This window comes from Calliphora vicina, chromosome 1 (genome assembly GCF_958450345.1).
Source record: "Calliphora vicina chromosome 1, idCalVici1.1, whole genome shotgun sequence".
Taxonomy (NCBI): Eukaryota; Metazoa; Arthropoda; class Insecta; order Diptera; family Calliphoridae; genus Calliphora; species Calliphora vicina.
The window spans coordinates 73,582,705-73,600,879 of NC_088780.1; the positions used below are offsets into that span (position 1 = coordinate 73,582,705).

At 30.7% G+C, this 18,175-nt stretch overlaps 2 long non-coding RNA genes across 2 annotated transcripts; both read left to right on the forward strand.

Moving 5' to 3' along the window:
• The first annotated feature begins 12,365 nt into the window (after positions 1–12,365).
• Positions 12,366–12,713, forward strand: LOC135949407 (uncharacterized). The gene is made up of 2 exons (XR_010575863.1): positions 12,366–12,515; positions 12,634–12,713. It is a non-coding gene; the product is annotated as an uncharacterized LOC135949407 (long non-coding RNA).
• An 839-nt stretch (positions 12,714–13,552) lies between these two features.
• LOC135949408 (uncharacterized) lies at positions 13,553–14,018 on the forward strand. The gene is made up of 3 exons (XR_010575864.1): positions 13,553–13,638; positions 13,732–13,770; positions 13,847–14,018. It is a non-coding gene; the product is annotated as an uncharacterized LOC135949408 (long non-coding RNA).
• The last annotated feature ends 4,157 nt before the right edge of the window (positions 14,019–18,175 follow it).

Consider the following 18,175-nt stretch of genomic DNA (forward strand, 5'->3'; position numbering starts at 1 on the left):
AATGTCGCACGGTGGCTCATATCTCAATTTCATCGGCCAAAAGTCCAACTTTTTGTTAACTCCGATTTCAAAAATTTTAATACCATTGAATAGTATACACATTGAAACTAAGGTAGCCATAAAATTAGATAAAAATATTGTCAATTGTGTGCGTGGCATGCTGTTAAAGTCAAATATTTTATGTCATTTTTTCATTTTCAATGATTTTATGATTATTTTTGAAATAAAGTGTTAGGATTATTATTATACAAAAAGTTAGTAATAACCAATAAACGAATGATAACCGATATATGTGCCTAAAACTGATTTTTTTATGATTTTTGACATCCAAATTTGTTACAAAAATGAAGGCATTTGTAGTCTATAAATATTTTGTAATAACTCCCAGACTATTAATCTAGATATAATCAAAAAACAGAAATTTGTAATTGCTGACATCTAATATCTCGAAAATCGGTGGAGGTGTACACAAATTATATGTTATAAAAAGGTAGGGATGTTTTAACAACTCCCAAACGCGTAGGACGCCAATATCTCTAAAACCGTTGGAGGTACACACATGTTACATGCTACCAAAAGGTAGGTATTTGTATTCTTTAAAAAATCTGTAATAACTCCTAAACTCGTGCAATGCATAATAACCGATATATATACAAAAAATAACCGAGATACATTAAAAAATCTGATTTTTGACATATAATATCTCGAAAACCGTTGGAGGTACGCACAAACTATATGTTGAAAATTAAAAAATGTTTGTTTCATTACGAAATTAGGTAACCATATGTATTTTACAATAAAACAGTATAAAAAGACGAAAAAAACTAATTTTTATAAATATCTATAAATATCATATCTCAATTTCATCCAACTTTTTGTTAACTCCGATTTCAAAAATTTTAATGCCATTCAATAGTATACACATTGAAACTAAGGTAGCCATAAAATTAGATAAAAATATTGTCAATTGTGTGCGTCAAATATTTTATGTCATTTTATAAAAATGTTTGTAAATTTGATAAGAAGTAAATTATCATTACTCGCAAACTGTTATAGATAATTGGATGATTTTTCTTTTGTTATGTTGGTAGGATAATAGCAAAGACTATAAATCAGTGATGTTTACGCCATACAACAATTGTTTGAAAACACGAGTGTTCATGCTATGCTTCGAACAAAAACAACCAACAACAATGCTAAATAAATTTCTGAAGAAAAATGACGATAGTCCGCCACATGTGTTTTCTTCGCATGCTCAGCGATGAATGAACACAAGTCTTTAAAAGAGCATAACAAATGTGTGTAAATTTTTCAGACAATTGTTGTATGGCGTGAACATCACTGTACTAAAAGGAGTCTTGTTTTCACACAATTTATGTGCAAATAATCCATAAAAAAGCAATGTTACCGATTGTGTTATTGTAGGAAAAGAATACGTGTTTTATTTTTGTAGAAATTAAACTATATTGTTTCGCACCGAAATAAGAAATCTTTTTTATATACATAAATTTTAGGAATTACATATTTATAGGGAAACAAAACTAGCAATTTATGAAAAATAATCTCATTATTATTAATTAAATATCATAATTAAATGTTAGAAATTATCAGCAATTTTTTTATTTTACGACAAATTTAGCTGGAAATTATATATACATTTCATCACTCCGTTGGAAATACATATGCATGGAACACATTGAAGACAGCAGCCTACCAACTACAATCTGTCAAAATTAGAATACACACGTTTATATGAAGACGATTCTTTTGACGACAGCACAGCTACACGACCACACGATTGCTTTTGCCGCTGTAGCCGAATTAGGCTAATTTCTATTTTTGACAACTACGAAACAGAAATAGTGTTGCTAATATAATAAAAAATGTAAATCAAATGAGTGCTTAAAAAAAATATATTTTATTTACTTTATTAATAGAAGTTTCTGATAACCATATTGTAATAAATAGTAACAGGTCCATAAATTATTACCACATATATATTTTTACTCAAAATAATTGTTTAAATCTTAATTACTTTGAAATTTTATATGGTTATTTTTTATTGATGTAAAAACAAAAAAGTAATGTGGCACCACTGAATTATAAATTCATATCAACAAAAAACAGCTGTTTCTATTTTTCAATTGTTTTATTGTTTTGGTTAATTGCATTTGGTAAGTATTTTATTGCATTTTTATGTTATTTAATGTTAGTTTTGTATTTCAAGAAAAATGGATGTAGACGAAATTCTTATAGAAGAGGTACGCAGCCGTATAATTTTATATGACCTAGGCCAGGCAGACTACAAGAATTTGAAGAAGAAGGAGTATGCTTGGAAGGAAGTTGCTGCCAATGTAAAAATTAATGGTAAGATAATTGTGGTCATTATTATTTTAAATTGTAAGTATGTATGTACTTTTACAGAAGCAGATTGCAAGAAACGATGGAAGGGGCTTCGTGATTCATACAAAAGATGCAAAAGGATGCAGCAGGTTGCTTCCGGCAGTAGTGCTGAAACACCAAAAAAGAGATGGAAGTATTTTGAGGCCATGTCGTTTTTAGATGGCGTCACAAGTTCCAGAAGGTAAGAAATATCTGATATTCTATTAAAATATAAAACTCATATTATCTTCTCCTTTTTAGCACTGAATGTCAAAGGATATTAAATTTTAAAATTTGTTTAAATTTTAGTAAATGAAAATCCTGATTAATTAAATAATTATAAATTTGATTAATCAAATTTAATATTATTTGCATAATTATGTATTTGATTAATTTAAATATTAAGTAATCGATTAATCAGAAATATTTTAATTACAATTTCTTACAAATCGATTAATAATACGTCCCTCTTATTTCTTTGTTATTGTAGAACAATGTATTATTTTTTTTATTTAGTATTATTGTAGGACAATATTTTATTTTTTTTTATCTAAATATATGTGTGTTTTTTGTTTTTTTTTTGTAATTTTAAATAAAAATTAGTGTATATTACACATTATTTTCAATGAAATCTTTTAAAATTTCTCTTAATTGAAATGCCGTTGTGGATGAGCGGTTAGCTGACCTAGGTTGGTATGATGGCAGAGAATGCACATCTTCGCTCCATTGACCTTCAATGTCACGATTGTCAATTGAGTGATCGACAAGCTCAATAGTGAAGTAGTTTCTGTAATTTTTCAGCATTAAAAAATTATGAAGCACAACCGTGGCCTAGACAATTTTTTGGGGACATATGTATCGTTGTATGCAGTACCCTCCATCTGTTGGCCAAAATGCCAAAAGCATTTTCTATGTGCACTCGAGCCTTAGACAACATTGTATTAAATTTGTCCTTATCTTGGGGTAAGCTATGTCCCGGAAATGGTCGCATTAAATTGTCTTTTAATGGAAATGCGTTATCGCCGACAAAATAGTAGGGACAATTTATAGAAGTTCCTGGTAAGTTGGCATCGCAAGGAACTTCCAAAGTGTTACTTAATAATTTCTTTCCAAAGTCACTTCTAGCAAGTACACCACCATCACTCTGGCTACCTAAAGCTCCGATATCAACATATGTGAAAACGTAGTTAGCATCACAAGCTGCCATTAACACGATGCTGAACGTTTTTTTATAGTTGTAGTACAACGAACCGCTATTCTTTGGGCAAACTATTCGAATGTGTTTCCCATCAATAGCTCCTAAGCAATTTGGCATTCCTGTTTTTACATAAAACTTATCCGATATTGCTTTCAATTCGCACACGTTAGGAGGTGACAAATAAATACAGTGTAGCTCATCCCAAATTGCATCACATGTTTCATGTACAATTTTGCGAACTGTTGAAATACCCATTTTGTACGCCCAAGCAAGAATTTGGATATTACATCCTTGAGCTAAAAACCTGAAATTATATGTTTCTTTAGTAAAAATCAAAATAATACTTAAATTTGCTTACATTATTGTTACCGCCAAGCGCGTCTCGGCATCTATAGGTTTTCTATTTGAAACACGATCTAGTTTTTCTTTTAATAGTGTTAACAATAAATTAAAATTAGCCACTGTCATTCGTGTTGCCTTAAAGAAATGTTCTTCGTCCTTGTTTTTTAATTGTTGAACACACGTTTTGTAGAAACCTTCCTCATCTCGAGTAAGATTCACTGGGCGAACCCACCATCTTCGGTTACTTCCTATTGTAAATTTAGTAGATTCATATACGGTATTTGTTATATGAACTATTTTAGTAATAGTTGTTATAAAATTTACAAAATTTTCCTCAGACATTTTTAAAAACACAAATACAAAAAAATGATTTTAATATTTTTCAAAATGTCAAACTTTAGGATCAGCTGATTACTTTGTAGCTGTAGCCTTTAAAATAATTCAGTAGCTACCACACGACTACAACTGTAACCAGCAGCATTTGTGTTCGTGTAGTCGTGTAGCCTGCTGTCTTCAATGTGTTCCATGCAATAAAAATTTCGATTTACTGTTATTTTAATTTATTACATAGGAACTAATCAAGATCCCAGTAACAGTTTATATTTTCATAATATTGCCCTAAATTTGAATTTGACATAAAAATAGGCGTTTTTTGGATGGATAAAAGATTCTAAATTTTTTTCAATTAAAAAATTTCAAAAAGTAGGATTAAATGCTTTTCAAAAAGTATAAATTCTTTATATACCTTCTTAGAAATTTTTTAGATAACTTAAAAAGAAGAAAAGTACTTTTTTCCCCTAGCTAGCGGGAAGTCATGATGTTTAAACAATTATTTCTTAATATGACATATACATTTGCTGTTAATCCAATGAAAGAAAAAAGAGAAAATCGAGTAACATTTAGACCCGCTATTATCAAAAAACTGGAGTAGTGGGTAAAAATATTGAAAATTTAATTTTCAAATGCGAATATCTCCTAAGCTGTAAAAGATGGTAGCTACTATGAGGAGGTTCTTTATATGTAATTTTTGAATTCGGAACCCAAACGAAGAAATAGAATTGGTCAATGAGGTCCTATTTCAAAAATTAAACTCGACTATAGTGAGTTAAATGTAGTAGTTCTAGTAAGTAGTAAACCAAAGAAGCATTCGTTTTATTAAAACTTCGTTCCATACAAACACAAGTACACAATTTAATTATCTAAAAAATTACATTAGCGGTATTCATGATGTAGAGCTCTTGGCCTAGTAAAAAAGCAAAGAGCTATTTATTGACAAACATTTATATTTTGTATTTAGTTTGGGCAAATGTGCTTTTTTACTACCTTACAAGGTCAAGTACTCTACATTGTGAATACCGCAATTATATTTCGGTGCAAATCGATATAGTTTTATTTCTACAACAATAAAACACGTGTTCTTACAATACAATTACACAATCGGTAACATTTCTTTTCTGCAGATTATTTCCACATAAATTGTATCAAAACACGATTTTTTGGTATTATTTTTACTAAATGTGTTTTCACGAATAAATAAAAACAAAAACAATGTACACAAATGCCACTCATAAAATATTTTTCCTACCAAATTTCAGATTAAAAACTACCAAAACCTACCAAATTTTAATTATTTGTGAAATGCTATTTGGATTCCTTTCAAAATTAATAGTTAAATTAAAATTATATTATTGCTGCATAGCATTACCCTGATGATGAATATTATTTAATTACACTACAATCATAAATATGTCACATCTAAAAATTGTGTGTGAATCGTTTTATAATTGACCATAAGCCCCATATAAGGTCCATTTCTAAAACTTATTTTAAGTAGCATAAAACTCCTTAAAGTGTTGGTATCCCGACAAAATTCAACACAAATGGCGATCGGTACATAATTGGTCATAGCTGTCCACTTCTGAAAATCACTCACGAAAATAAATTATTGAAATTTTAAAAGAAAAATTGTTTTTGCTCACTACTTATTACTTCTTTCAATTTAAGTAATATGTGTTATAATTTTGAAATATTTAAAATGTGTAAATTAATTGTATATTACGTTAAAAGTTTTAGTATTGCAAGGCCTTTGGCATTTTTTGAACTGAACACTACTAAATACGTACACATTTACTTGACTAATCTAAAAATTTAAGATAATTCTGTCTTCATATTTTATAAATAATTTTTTAATTTTGGATAACATAATTTTTTTGTTAATTTGTTCTTAAAAATACATATTCAAAAAACCTACCAAAATGCGACAAAAATCGGAACAAACCAACCAAACTACAAAAAGTCAATTTGTTAACTTAAAACTACCAATTTTGGTCCAATTGGACCAAAGCGGCAACGCTGCACAAATGCTTATAGGAATGTACCATATACACATAGCTGCCAGATTTGACGATTTATCGTCATTTTGACGATTTTTGGTTTCAAAAATAGCAATTTGACGATTTCTTTCTTGAAAATGACGATTTTCTGCATTATGAAAATATGGTACTATTTTATGAAATAGTTAAAGAATTTTCTCATTTTGTTGGTCAATTAAAATTTTTAGATTTTAAATCAATTTTTGTAAATAAATTACTGAAATAAAAAGGAATAATTCTAAGCAACTTTTTCTATTTTGACAAAATTTATTCAGAATATAATGACTTTACCCCATTCAATTGAAGGCGCCATGCTCGAATTTATGCTTTAATCTCAGGCATTATTACCTTCCGAATGGACCACCTATAGGGTGGTGCCATATTTTAATGAAAATATCTTTCGGGTCATAATAAAGATTTAGACATTAAATTATATTTTATGCGTTTTATTTAAAATTAAAAAAAACTTCAGAATGAAACCTTATATTATAATAAAATTGAGCTTTACTTTTTTATTTTATTGATCCCTTATTTATAAAATTCAATTTTAAGAAATGCTTTTTGATAAATGTGATGTTTTCGTTCATAGAAATAGGAATTTAAAATTCCTGTTAGAAATCTTGACCTTTTTAATTTTCCGATTTTTTGACAATTTCCAAAATTCGAAATGACGACTTTTTTCTTTTTTATCGAGATATTGACGATTTTTTCCCAAATTCATCTGGCAGCCCTGCATATACATGTGTATGTGCTTTTTGTTCTCTTTAATTCTCTCAGTAAACATGAGAGTGAGCACGAAGATTTAGCTTCCCTGTTACCTAGCCTCCTCATCCATAAGAAGCACACAATTTTGTCTATTTTAAATACACTGTGTGCAACATCTTTATATATTTATAGTCTTTGATAATACTCTTTAAGAGCTGATATGATTTGTCACTGTAACGTTTATACCTGATGTGTTATTAATTTTTTTCTCAGGTACTATTTAGCCAAATTTGAATTTCAGTGGAATAAAAGTGCTAGGGTCAAAATTACTAACTTGTTCTTGTTCATATGACTGGCGCAAAGTACAAGTCGCAATTTTGAAGATATTGCGATAAAATTTGGCACATACATTTTTTTCGGCCCGAGAACGAAGTCTATTGAAAATTACTGAAATCGGTCCACTATTTCACCTAGCACCCATACAAATGTTCTCCCGAAATTATACTTTATCGGTCTAAGTGGTTAATTTGTATATGTATCTACACAAATTTTGCTCCAAATAAGTTTTATATAAACTGAATTAATGTCACCTAATTTTATGATGATCGGTCCATTATTATTCATAGCTCCCATATAAGACCACATTCCGAAAAACACTTTAACGAGCATAAATCTCTTAAAAATGTTGGTATAAACAAAATTCAACAGAAATAACATTCATATAGACATAAATTACACGACCTAATTTCATGGCGATCGGTCCATTATCATATCTCCCATATAATACCCGTTTCCGAAAATCACTTTCACGAGCATAAATTATATTGTAGGGTATAATATAGTCCAGCATGGCCGAACATACTTCCTAACTTGTTTTATCTGCTGATGATAATAAGTATAGCTGATTCAAAAAACAAAAAATTTCCATTTTCATACTAAATGCTATACAAAAATTAAAAGTTCAACTTTAACCTTAAATTGCGCAACAACTGCTGAACCGATTTTAATGAAATAAAAACTGGTGAAAAATTCATAAAGTTATCTGTCCAAAAAAATTTCTTAAATATCTCTATCGGTTCAAAAGTTACAGAGTTTTGGCCGATGAAAAACGAAAATGAAACACTGTGCGTCGACTATTTTATTTTATAAATAAATCTTTTTAATGATTTTATGATTATTTTTTAAATAAAATATAAGGATTATATGCCGAAAACTGATTGTTTTTACATTTTTGACATCCAAATTATTTGTTAACAAAATGAAGGCATTTGTATTCTTTCAATATTCTGTAATAACTCCCAAACTCATACAACGCCTAATAACTGAGATATATTCAAAAAACAAAATTTTGTAATTGTTGACATCTAAAATCTCGAAAATTATTATGCACAAATTATATGTTATCAAAATGTGGGAATATTTTGATAACTCCCAAACTTGTACTACGCATAAAAATCCCCAAAATTGATTTTTGACATTCAATATCACGAATAACGTTGGAGGTACACACAAGTTACATGCTACTAAAATGTAGGGATTTGCATTCTTCACAAATTCTGTAATAACTTCTAAATTCATTCAATGCATAATAACCGATATATTTTCAAAAACTGATTTTTGTATTATTTTTGACACCCACTATCTCGAAAAGCGTTGGAACAAATTATTCGTTACCAAAATGTAGGGATTATTATTCTCTAAAAGTGTTGTAATAACAACTAATCTCGTAGTATGCATAATAAACGAGATATATGTCAAAAACTGAGTTTTGCAATTTCTGACATTCAATATCTCGAAAACCGTTGGAGGTACGCACAAATTATATGTTTAAAAAATGTAGGGAATATTATTCTTTAAAAATGTTGTAATAACTCCTTAACTCCTAACCGAGATATATTAAAAAATAGATTTTTTATTATTTTTGTCACCCAATATATCGAAAACCGTTGGAGGTACACACAAATTATTCGTTACCAAAATGTAGGGATTATTATTCTTTTAAAATGTAATAACCAGGGAAACCGGAAATATGCTCTAAAAAAAGCGCTTTAAATATGCAGTAAAAACTTTAAAATATGCTCTTAAAATTTAAAAAATATGTCTTAAAAAAACAAACTTTTACATAATTTTTAACCAAAAAATATACTTTTATTTAAAAAATCAATACAATTCATTTGTAAATAGGTAAAGTAACATAAAATAACCAAAAATAACATAAACTAATACAAGTATAACAAAAAATAAATACAACATTAAAACAATAAGCTATGAAAAGGCCTCGAGAGGTATTTGATGATATATATCTATATATATAAAAATGAAATGGTCCATGTATGTAAAGTCATCACGTGAGAACGGCTGGAGCAATTTGGCTGATTTTTTTTATTCGATTCGAAATTTTCAAGAGATCGTTTGTAAAGAAAAAAAAATTAAAAAATTACGGCTAAAACCGGCTTTTTAAGTCCAGTCAACTGTAATAAAAAAAAGCCCATAAAGTATGAAGTACAAATTTACATATTTTATTTGCAAATAAATTAGAACAGGCAGGGTTGGAGAAACTTGATGAACTAACATTAGTAAATGCTATCGGGCGAAGCCGGGGCGATCAACTAGTTTTATATAAATATAAAGACACTTCTTCAATTAAGGTTATTATTGCAATAAATTACAAAATATTGCCTTAAATTTTCAAATAAAAATCGTCGTCTATTGGATCTGAAAACATTTTATACATAGAAAATATTCTTTCGACATCAACTGACAATATTATGTATGTCGTTGTCGACGTCGACATCACTTTGTAGTCGTTGTCACTTAGAGTCGACATCGACATCAACTCGACGATAAATTGGTATTTACTAACAATGTTGTGTTGATGTCGACTCGTTATCAATAATCTAAAAGAAATAAGTATCATCCTTATGCATTTCGTGACAGCTATTGAATTTTATTTATTATTCTTATAAAAAATGCCTTTTTTTATTGGATTCCAGTGAAACAAACAAATCCTTAAGCTTCAATGTAATGAAAAGAAGCTATGATTTGAATATTTCGAACACCGACTTCGCTAGTAAATATTTCATATGCAGCCGGCACTCGGCCGGGCGAAATAATTTTTTACACTATGGTAGTACGTGGCAGGACAAGCTTGTTTTATTTAGTTTACAATAGATAACTCCGCTAATAGCAACATTTTTAAGTGATTTGAAAAGTGTCAATAGAATTGACTTAAGCCGGAGTTCATCCCTACCATGTTTAAAATTAATTGAAATAAAAAATGAATAAATAAAATAATTAAAAGAATAAATAAAAATAAATTGCAGCTCTAAGTTTTGCCATTACGGTTTCAAATTGCTTCCCATTGTTGATTTTATATTTTTTAATTTATCTAATCGCAACTATTTTTAATTTTTGTATCAGTCGTTGTCAAATTTCGTGTCGACAGAAAATATTCGTTTTCAGTCAATGTCGACTTTAAAGCGCCTTAGAAAATTGCAAATTGCTTTCAATAGTTAACTATTGTTATCGATATTGACTTCGCAAATACCATTTTAGTGCCGTCGACGTGACTTAATGTCGACAACGACATACATAATAGGGGTGAATATTTCTTTAACACTTAGAACGGTTAATTAGAACTAAAATTTGATATTTAGATGGCGCCATTATTAAAATAGTGCTTATTTTATATTAAAAAAAGCAATCTATTTTTCAATTTTGAATTTTAAACAAAGGAAGTAAAAACCTGTAACGCAACAGCGAAAAATAAGTAAGATAAAATTTGTTTTTGATATAGTCAAAATATGCTATTAAACAGTAAAATATGCTCTAAAAACGCAAAATATGACATAAATATGCTCTTAAAACAAATATATGCAAAAAAATGCATTTAAGGGCAAATAATAATAAGCAAAAATATGCACTAACAAATCGATGCCAAAATTTATAAATAGTTGTGAAACGTGTAAATATCTTATCCATGTGCTCATTAGACTCACCAGAAAAAATATGCATTTGCATATTTTGGTTTCCCTGGTAATAACTAATAAAGTCGTAGGATGCATAATAACAGAGATATATGCCAAAAACTGAGTTTTGCAATTTCTGACATCCAATATCTCTAAAATTGTTGGAGTTATGCCAAAATGTAGGGATTTATATTCTTTAAATATTCTGTAATAATTCCTTAACTCATACAGCGGATAATAACCGAGATGTATTCAAAAATGATTTTTGACACCTAATATCTCGAAAACCGTTGGAGCTACACACAAATTATGTATTACCAAACTATAGGGATTATTATTCTTTCAAGATGTTGTAATAACTGCCGAACTCGTAGGACGCTTAGTAACTGAGATATATTCAAAAAACTGATTTGTTATGATATTTGTCACGCAATATCTCGAAAACCGTTGGAGGTACACACAAATTATTAGTTACCGTAATGTAAATTAAAAATGTTGTAATAACTAATAAACTCGTAGTGTGCATAATAACCGAGATATATGTCAAAAACTGATTTTTGTAATTTCTGACATAAAATATCTCGAAAATAATTGGAGTTATGCAAAAATTTTATTTTACCAAAATGTAGGGATTTATATTCTTTAAATATTATGTAATAACTCCTCAACTCATACAACGCACTGATTTTTATGATTTTTGACATCTAATATCTCGAAAACCGTTGAAGGTACACAATGGCCCATAATCATAGTCAAAAATAAAGTACATTTTAAGAGAATTAAACTCGACTTTACTTAAGAGTGGACTTTAGGTCTATCAAAGACAAGTTAAAGTATACTTCCGACGCTGAAGTCGACTCTAAATATAAAACTAGCTAAATTTTTTTTAACTCGTTTAACAACAGCATAAGCTGTTCTTCGCCGAGTAAAAAAGTTCGTCACAAAGTAAAAAATTTTTAAGTTACAAGATATTGGTAGAGATTTTTCAATTATTGAACAGTTATCAATAAAATTAGTACCAAAATGTCGTAATTATGATATTAATCTTATATTTTCCACTTTTCCACAACAAACAACTTTCTTTCTTTAGATGTCCCGGTTATTTTTATTGTTTACGTTTTTGGATTTTTTTAATTTTGTATGTCAGCTGTTCAGCGTTGCCACTTGTCTGTTTTTTGTTGTATATTCTATGAAAACATTTTCTACATTTGCGGTGGCACCCAGTTATAGTCGGTTCAATTTAAAACACACTTTAATTTTAATATGATTGCAAATTAATAAAAAGCTGGTTTTTATTTTAAAGTTGTTTTTAAAAAGAACCGACTTTAGTTTAAGTTTTAATTTTTATCAAATTTTAGTTTTTAAATTTTGGGTTTCAAGTTTCATTTAAGTTTTTTTTCTTCTTCTATTTCAAGTTTTCCCTTTTATTTCAGGTTCACGAGAGATAGCTAGCTGGACTGATCTCCCAAGGATGGAAGTTTCTCGACGACAGGTGGTTGCAGGATGGTTTTCTGTCCGTCCGTTTTATAGTCTGTTCGGGTATTTCAGGTAAGTAACAAAAAAAATATATTATAATTACCTTTTAAATAATTTGTTATTTTTTTCTTCTCTGTATATACTGGTTTCCGGCAACCTACAAATCTACCGCGGGATTATTCTTAACTAGGCCTGAGCTCAATCCTATCTTTCTCGCGCACGCTTGGACCAATTTCATCCAGCGGACTGGCTTCGAGCAACTAACGTAAGGTATGCCTATAAACGAATATATAGCTAGATATATATTTCCCCCTTTTTTTTGTTTACTAAATTTTTTTTTTATTATTTTTTTTATATATAGAAATTATCTAAAAGGACTGGTTCTGTTCGTCCTGTCGTTCGCGTAAGAGGTACACTTACTAGGTGGAAAACCTTAATACCTGGGCACCACAGGACTGATGGTGCGGATCTGCCAAAGTAGTCCCACGATGGATGGAGCTGGCGATGATTTAGTTTTATGATTCTGCTTTATTTAGCTTTAAGTTTAACTTTATTTAGTTTTAAGTTTTATTTTAAGTTTTGTTTTAAATTTGTAAGTTATTAAATGAATAAAAAAAAATATTCAATTTAAATTCAGATTTTGCTTTTGCTGACGGCCACGGGCTCCACCTTCTTCTTAGGCAGGGAAAAATGAAAAAGGACCGGCATTTTAGCTTTTAGGGACCGAGAAACCTCGGTTGCCAATATGGTTCCCAATATATTCTTTTCATTTCAGCCATTTGCAGTGTAGTTCTTTGTTTTTGTTTATATTTTCCAACTGTCAAATTGTTTACATCCCCGCGTTGCCAACTTTCTTTTCGTCTTCTTCTTTTTAAATTTTGCCCTACTACAGGGTGCACACGACAAACCGTACCATTCTGTAATCCATTTATGGATACAGAATGGGGTGGAAAAATTTGCGCCCTGAAATTATGAATATCCCTAATTTAAAAAAAAAAAAATTTTGGAATTTTGGGCATTTTTTTTACTCCTAACAAAAAATTGCAATATGGCAACCCTTATTCCATTCACAAACAAAAGTGCGACTCTGTACCGCTGATGTTACTACACAGCTGTTTGAATGAAATGGAAGGGGAGGAGAGGGAATGCAAAAATACGCATTTACTAATATTTTCAATGGCGGTGATCAAAAATGGTAATGAAATTTTTATCTTTGAATTTATTTAGAAATTTTAATACAAATTTATGCCAAAATACTAATTTAATTTTTTTTATATTTTCTTTTCAGGAAAAGACGGAGGATGCTGCAGATTCTGGTGGAATATTGGTAAGTAGAAATTTATTTAATTCATTCATGGTCAACAAAAATTCTTAATGCATTTTTTTGTTTGTTTGTCTTTCAGGAATGTGGGTACAGTTAGCTATTGGGTAGGTGCTGATGTAATTTCTGGAGTTGGGCATGTCCAAGGTAAGTGAAAATGAATTTTAAGTGTAAAATTTAAAATAAAGTGTTTTTTAAGTAAAAGTGCTATTAGGAATTTTTGGAAACTACAGTGAGTGTGAAAAGTGTGTGGATAAAAATAAAATATATTGTGTGAAATTTTAATGTTTTAGAAAATACAGTGAGTGTAAAAAGTGTGTAAAGAAAAATAAAATGTGATAAAAAAAATTAATGAATAGTCTCACTCATTTTTCTGCCGTTTACAGTGGATAGACGTGTTTTACATCGCTCTCACAAATAAATAAATAAAATAATTGTGAAGATAAATACAAAAAAAAAAAAATATATACAAAGATAAGTAACAGCGAATGGACGCTTATTAAATACTTATAAATATATTTAAATATTGATTTAAACAGCCAAAATAAAATTAAAAAAAACTGTTTGTTAATGCAAATATTAACAATCAGAAAAAAAAACAAAGCAAAAGTAATAAAAAAAAAAAACAACAACATAAATAAAACCCTAAATAAAGAGTGTAGTGTTTGTGTGTTTGTGTATGAGTTTCTCTTACTCTTCAACAAGTGAAAGGAGGCTCAGCAGCAATGGAAATAATGCATACATTGTTGTGAGCTCTCCATACAACAATAATAATACATATGATCCAAAAGATCACAAAAATTATTTAAGTGTAAGAACAACAACAAACGAGAGATCTCCACTCTCTAGTGCGCCAAAACAAAACAATTGTGTAGAAGACAACATAAAAGAAATTATAGAAAAACAAACAACAACTCAAATGGTTGCTGAAAAAAGTAATGCTACTGTGATCAATGTCACAAATAGTAGTAATGAAAATATTAACTCTATAAAAACCGGTGATGATAGGCAAAATCAATCGAGTTTTACATTAAAAAATACTGGTGCCATACCAAAAAATAGTATAGTGAAAAATACGGGAAAAATCCTAACAGGAATGGACCGTTACATCACTATAACTAAACGCAAGTCCAGTCCTAGGACATCAAAATTGGAACCAAATCCAAAACAGGCGAAGAAAAATCCGGTAAGTCAAAATCGTTTTGCAATTCTTGACAATCATGAAAGTAAAGAAAAACCCGCAAAGCCTGTAAAAGACTATAAGCCACCTCCTCTTTATTTGCGCGAACCTACTACAAATGTTTTGGTGAACAAATTGTCCCAACTTGTAGGTAAGGAGAATTTCCACGTGGTCTCTCTACGTAAAGGAAATATTCAAGAGACAAAGGTACAAACTTATTCGGAAAAAAATTTCAGAATGATTGTTGATAATTTCGATTCCGAGAAAAGAAACTATTATACATATCAACTGAAAAGTGCAAAAGGTTTGACAGTAGTCATCAAAGGTATAGATAGTTCTGAGCCAACTGATGATATTAAAAAGGCGCTAGAGTCTGAAGGCTTTGAAGTGAAGTCCATTCACAATATAATAAATAAAAATAAAATTCCTCAACCAATTTTTAGAGTTGAAATCACTTTCAACTCTTCTCAATTAAAGAAAAAGGGTGACACTCATCCAATATACGGTTTAAGATATCTTCTAAATCGTAAAATAATTGTAGAAGAACCAATTAAGCGCAAAGGTCCACCTCAGTGCCTTAATTGCCAAGAGTTCGGTCACACCCGAACATTCTGCAAATTACCTTCTGTATGTGTAAGATGTGGAGATATTCATAAAAGTCAAGAATGCCCCCACTCAAAAACAGATAATATAAGAAAATGTAGTAACTGTGGTCAAAATCACACCGCAAACTACCGTGGATGCCCAGTATTCCTACGCATACAGGAATCAACGAAGGCAAGAAGACCTTTATATGCTCAATATACGGCTTCTAACTTTCCAAGCCTTCCTGATGCTTCTAGTGCTCAATATAGAAGTATCATAAAAAACAATAATCAAAACAAATCGTATGCCCATACGACAAATGAGGGTTCAGTTACCCAAATGAAAACAAACACAGGTGCTTCTAGTGCTCAATATAGGGGCATCATAAATGATAATTATCAAAACAAATCGTATGCCAATACGACAAATGAGGGTTCAGTTACCCAAATGAAAAGAAGCAATGGAAATAATTCCCCATTATTTTCATATGCACATGCATTAAGAGAGGGTGTACCAGTACCCGACAATAACTCTCAAAGCTCTATTGAGAATCTAATTCAAACCATGAACAGTTTCATGACGAACATGCAAAAAATTTTTCAACAATTGATGCAGAATCAAAGCATGCTCATGCAGATCCTGCTAAATAAAAAATGAATTCTCTAAGAATTTGTTTTTGGAATGCTAACGGCCTTAGCCAACATAAGAATGATGTACAACAATTTCTCCACCTTCAGGAAATTGATGTACTACTCGTTTCTGAAACACACTTTACCATAAAGAACTGTTTCAGAATTAACGGATACTATACTTATGACACAAAACATCCAAGTGGTAGAGCTTGTGGTGGAACAGCTATATTAGTGAGAAAGGATATTAGGCATTTCCCAATGCCAGAATATAAAACGGATCACATCCAGGCCACATCTATAAATATACCTGATGGTAGAGTTACAATATCTTCAATATATTGTCCTCCTAGGTATAATATTAATCGAGAGCAGTTTCTCGAATATTTTAGGACTCTAGGTCCAAGATTTATAGCAGCTGGTGATTACAATGCAAAACATACATTTTGGGGCTCTCGCCTTATTACTCCTAGAGGGAGGCAACTGTTAGAAGCAATATCGTCTAACAGACTAGATGCCATATCTAGTGGCCAACCTACTTATTGGCCTACAGACCTCAATAAGATTCCCGATCTAATTGACTTCGCTGTAATCAAGAATATAAAAAGAGAATTTATTTCAGTGATCCCTTCGCTGGACCTCTCGTCAGAACACTCGCCTACAGTTTTAACGTTATTAGCAGTTCCAAGTAAATTGGAAAACTCTTACTCTTGTTTCCCTAACAAGAAAACGAACTGGTTAAAGTATAAAATGTATGTTAGCTCACACTTGCCACAAAACATCTCATTGAAAAATGAGTATGAGATACAATCCGCTGTCGATATATTTACAGACATTTTAACAAACGCCGTTAAAGTGTCCACGCCCCCAGTCACCCTGGGGAATTACAGACATTCAAAATGTCCTAAAAACATTGATTCTCTTATCAAAGAAAAGAGAACCCTCAGACGTCAATGGCAACAATCGCGATCTCCGAACGTAAAGGCTAAACTTAATCAGTGCCAAAGAAGACTTCACGTCGCCTTAAAGATTAATAAAGAATCTAACCTGAGAAATTATCTTAGAAACTTAGACCCTACTAAGAACACAGAATATAGTCTCTGGAAAGCTGTGAAAAATATGCAATGCCCTATTGTATATGAGTCGCCCATACGCCTTCAGAACGGAGAATGGGCAAAAAATACTTCAGAAAAAATCGAAGCATTTGCCAATCACTTGGAGAATGTATTTACCCCAAATGATACAAATTCATATATTAGAGATAATGTCATAAATAATGTGGTGCCAGCCCCACTAAAATTCCGGTTCTCTGCCGTGAGGACGACGGTCAAAGGTCTTAAGGCTGGAAAATCACCTGGTATAGATAAAATTACTACCACGATGATAAGTAATCTGCCCAACTCAGCACTGAGAATTATTTTGTTCATATTTAACTCAATACTACGTATTGGATATTTCCCATCCTCATGGAAAATATCTGATATAGTTATGATACCGAAACCGGGAAAAGATGTCACTCAAGTGACATCATACCGTCCCATTAGCCTATTGTCAATATTCTCAAAACTTTTTGAAAAGTTGTTACTTGAGAGACTTATAGTGCACCTTGACGAAAATTGCATTATTCCTGACCATCAATTTGGTTTCAGAAGGAAACATAGTACTATCGAACAGGTACATCGGATAACTACACTTATTCGGAAAACCTTCGAGAGCAAGCAGTATTGTTCCGCATTATTTATTGACATATCTCAAGCCTTCGATAAAGTCTGGCACGATGGACTAATACACAAAATTACTAGATTACTACCTGCGAACGTACATAAACTGCTTAAAAATTACATACAAGAAAGATCTTTCCAAATCAGATCAAAGGATGTGATCTCAACACGTCGAAAAATATCCGCTGGTGTACCACAGGGAAGTATTCTAGGGCCGTTCCTATATATTTTATATACTGCAGATATGCCCACGAGCGCACTGACTCACACATCTACATTTGCGGATGATACCGCTT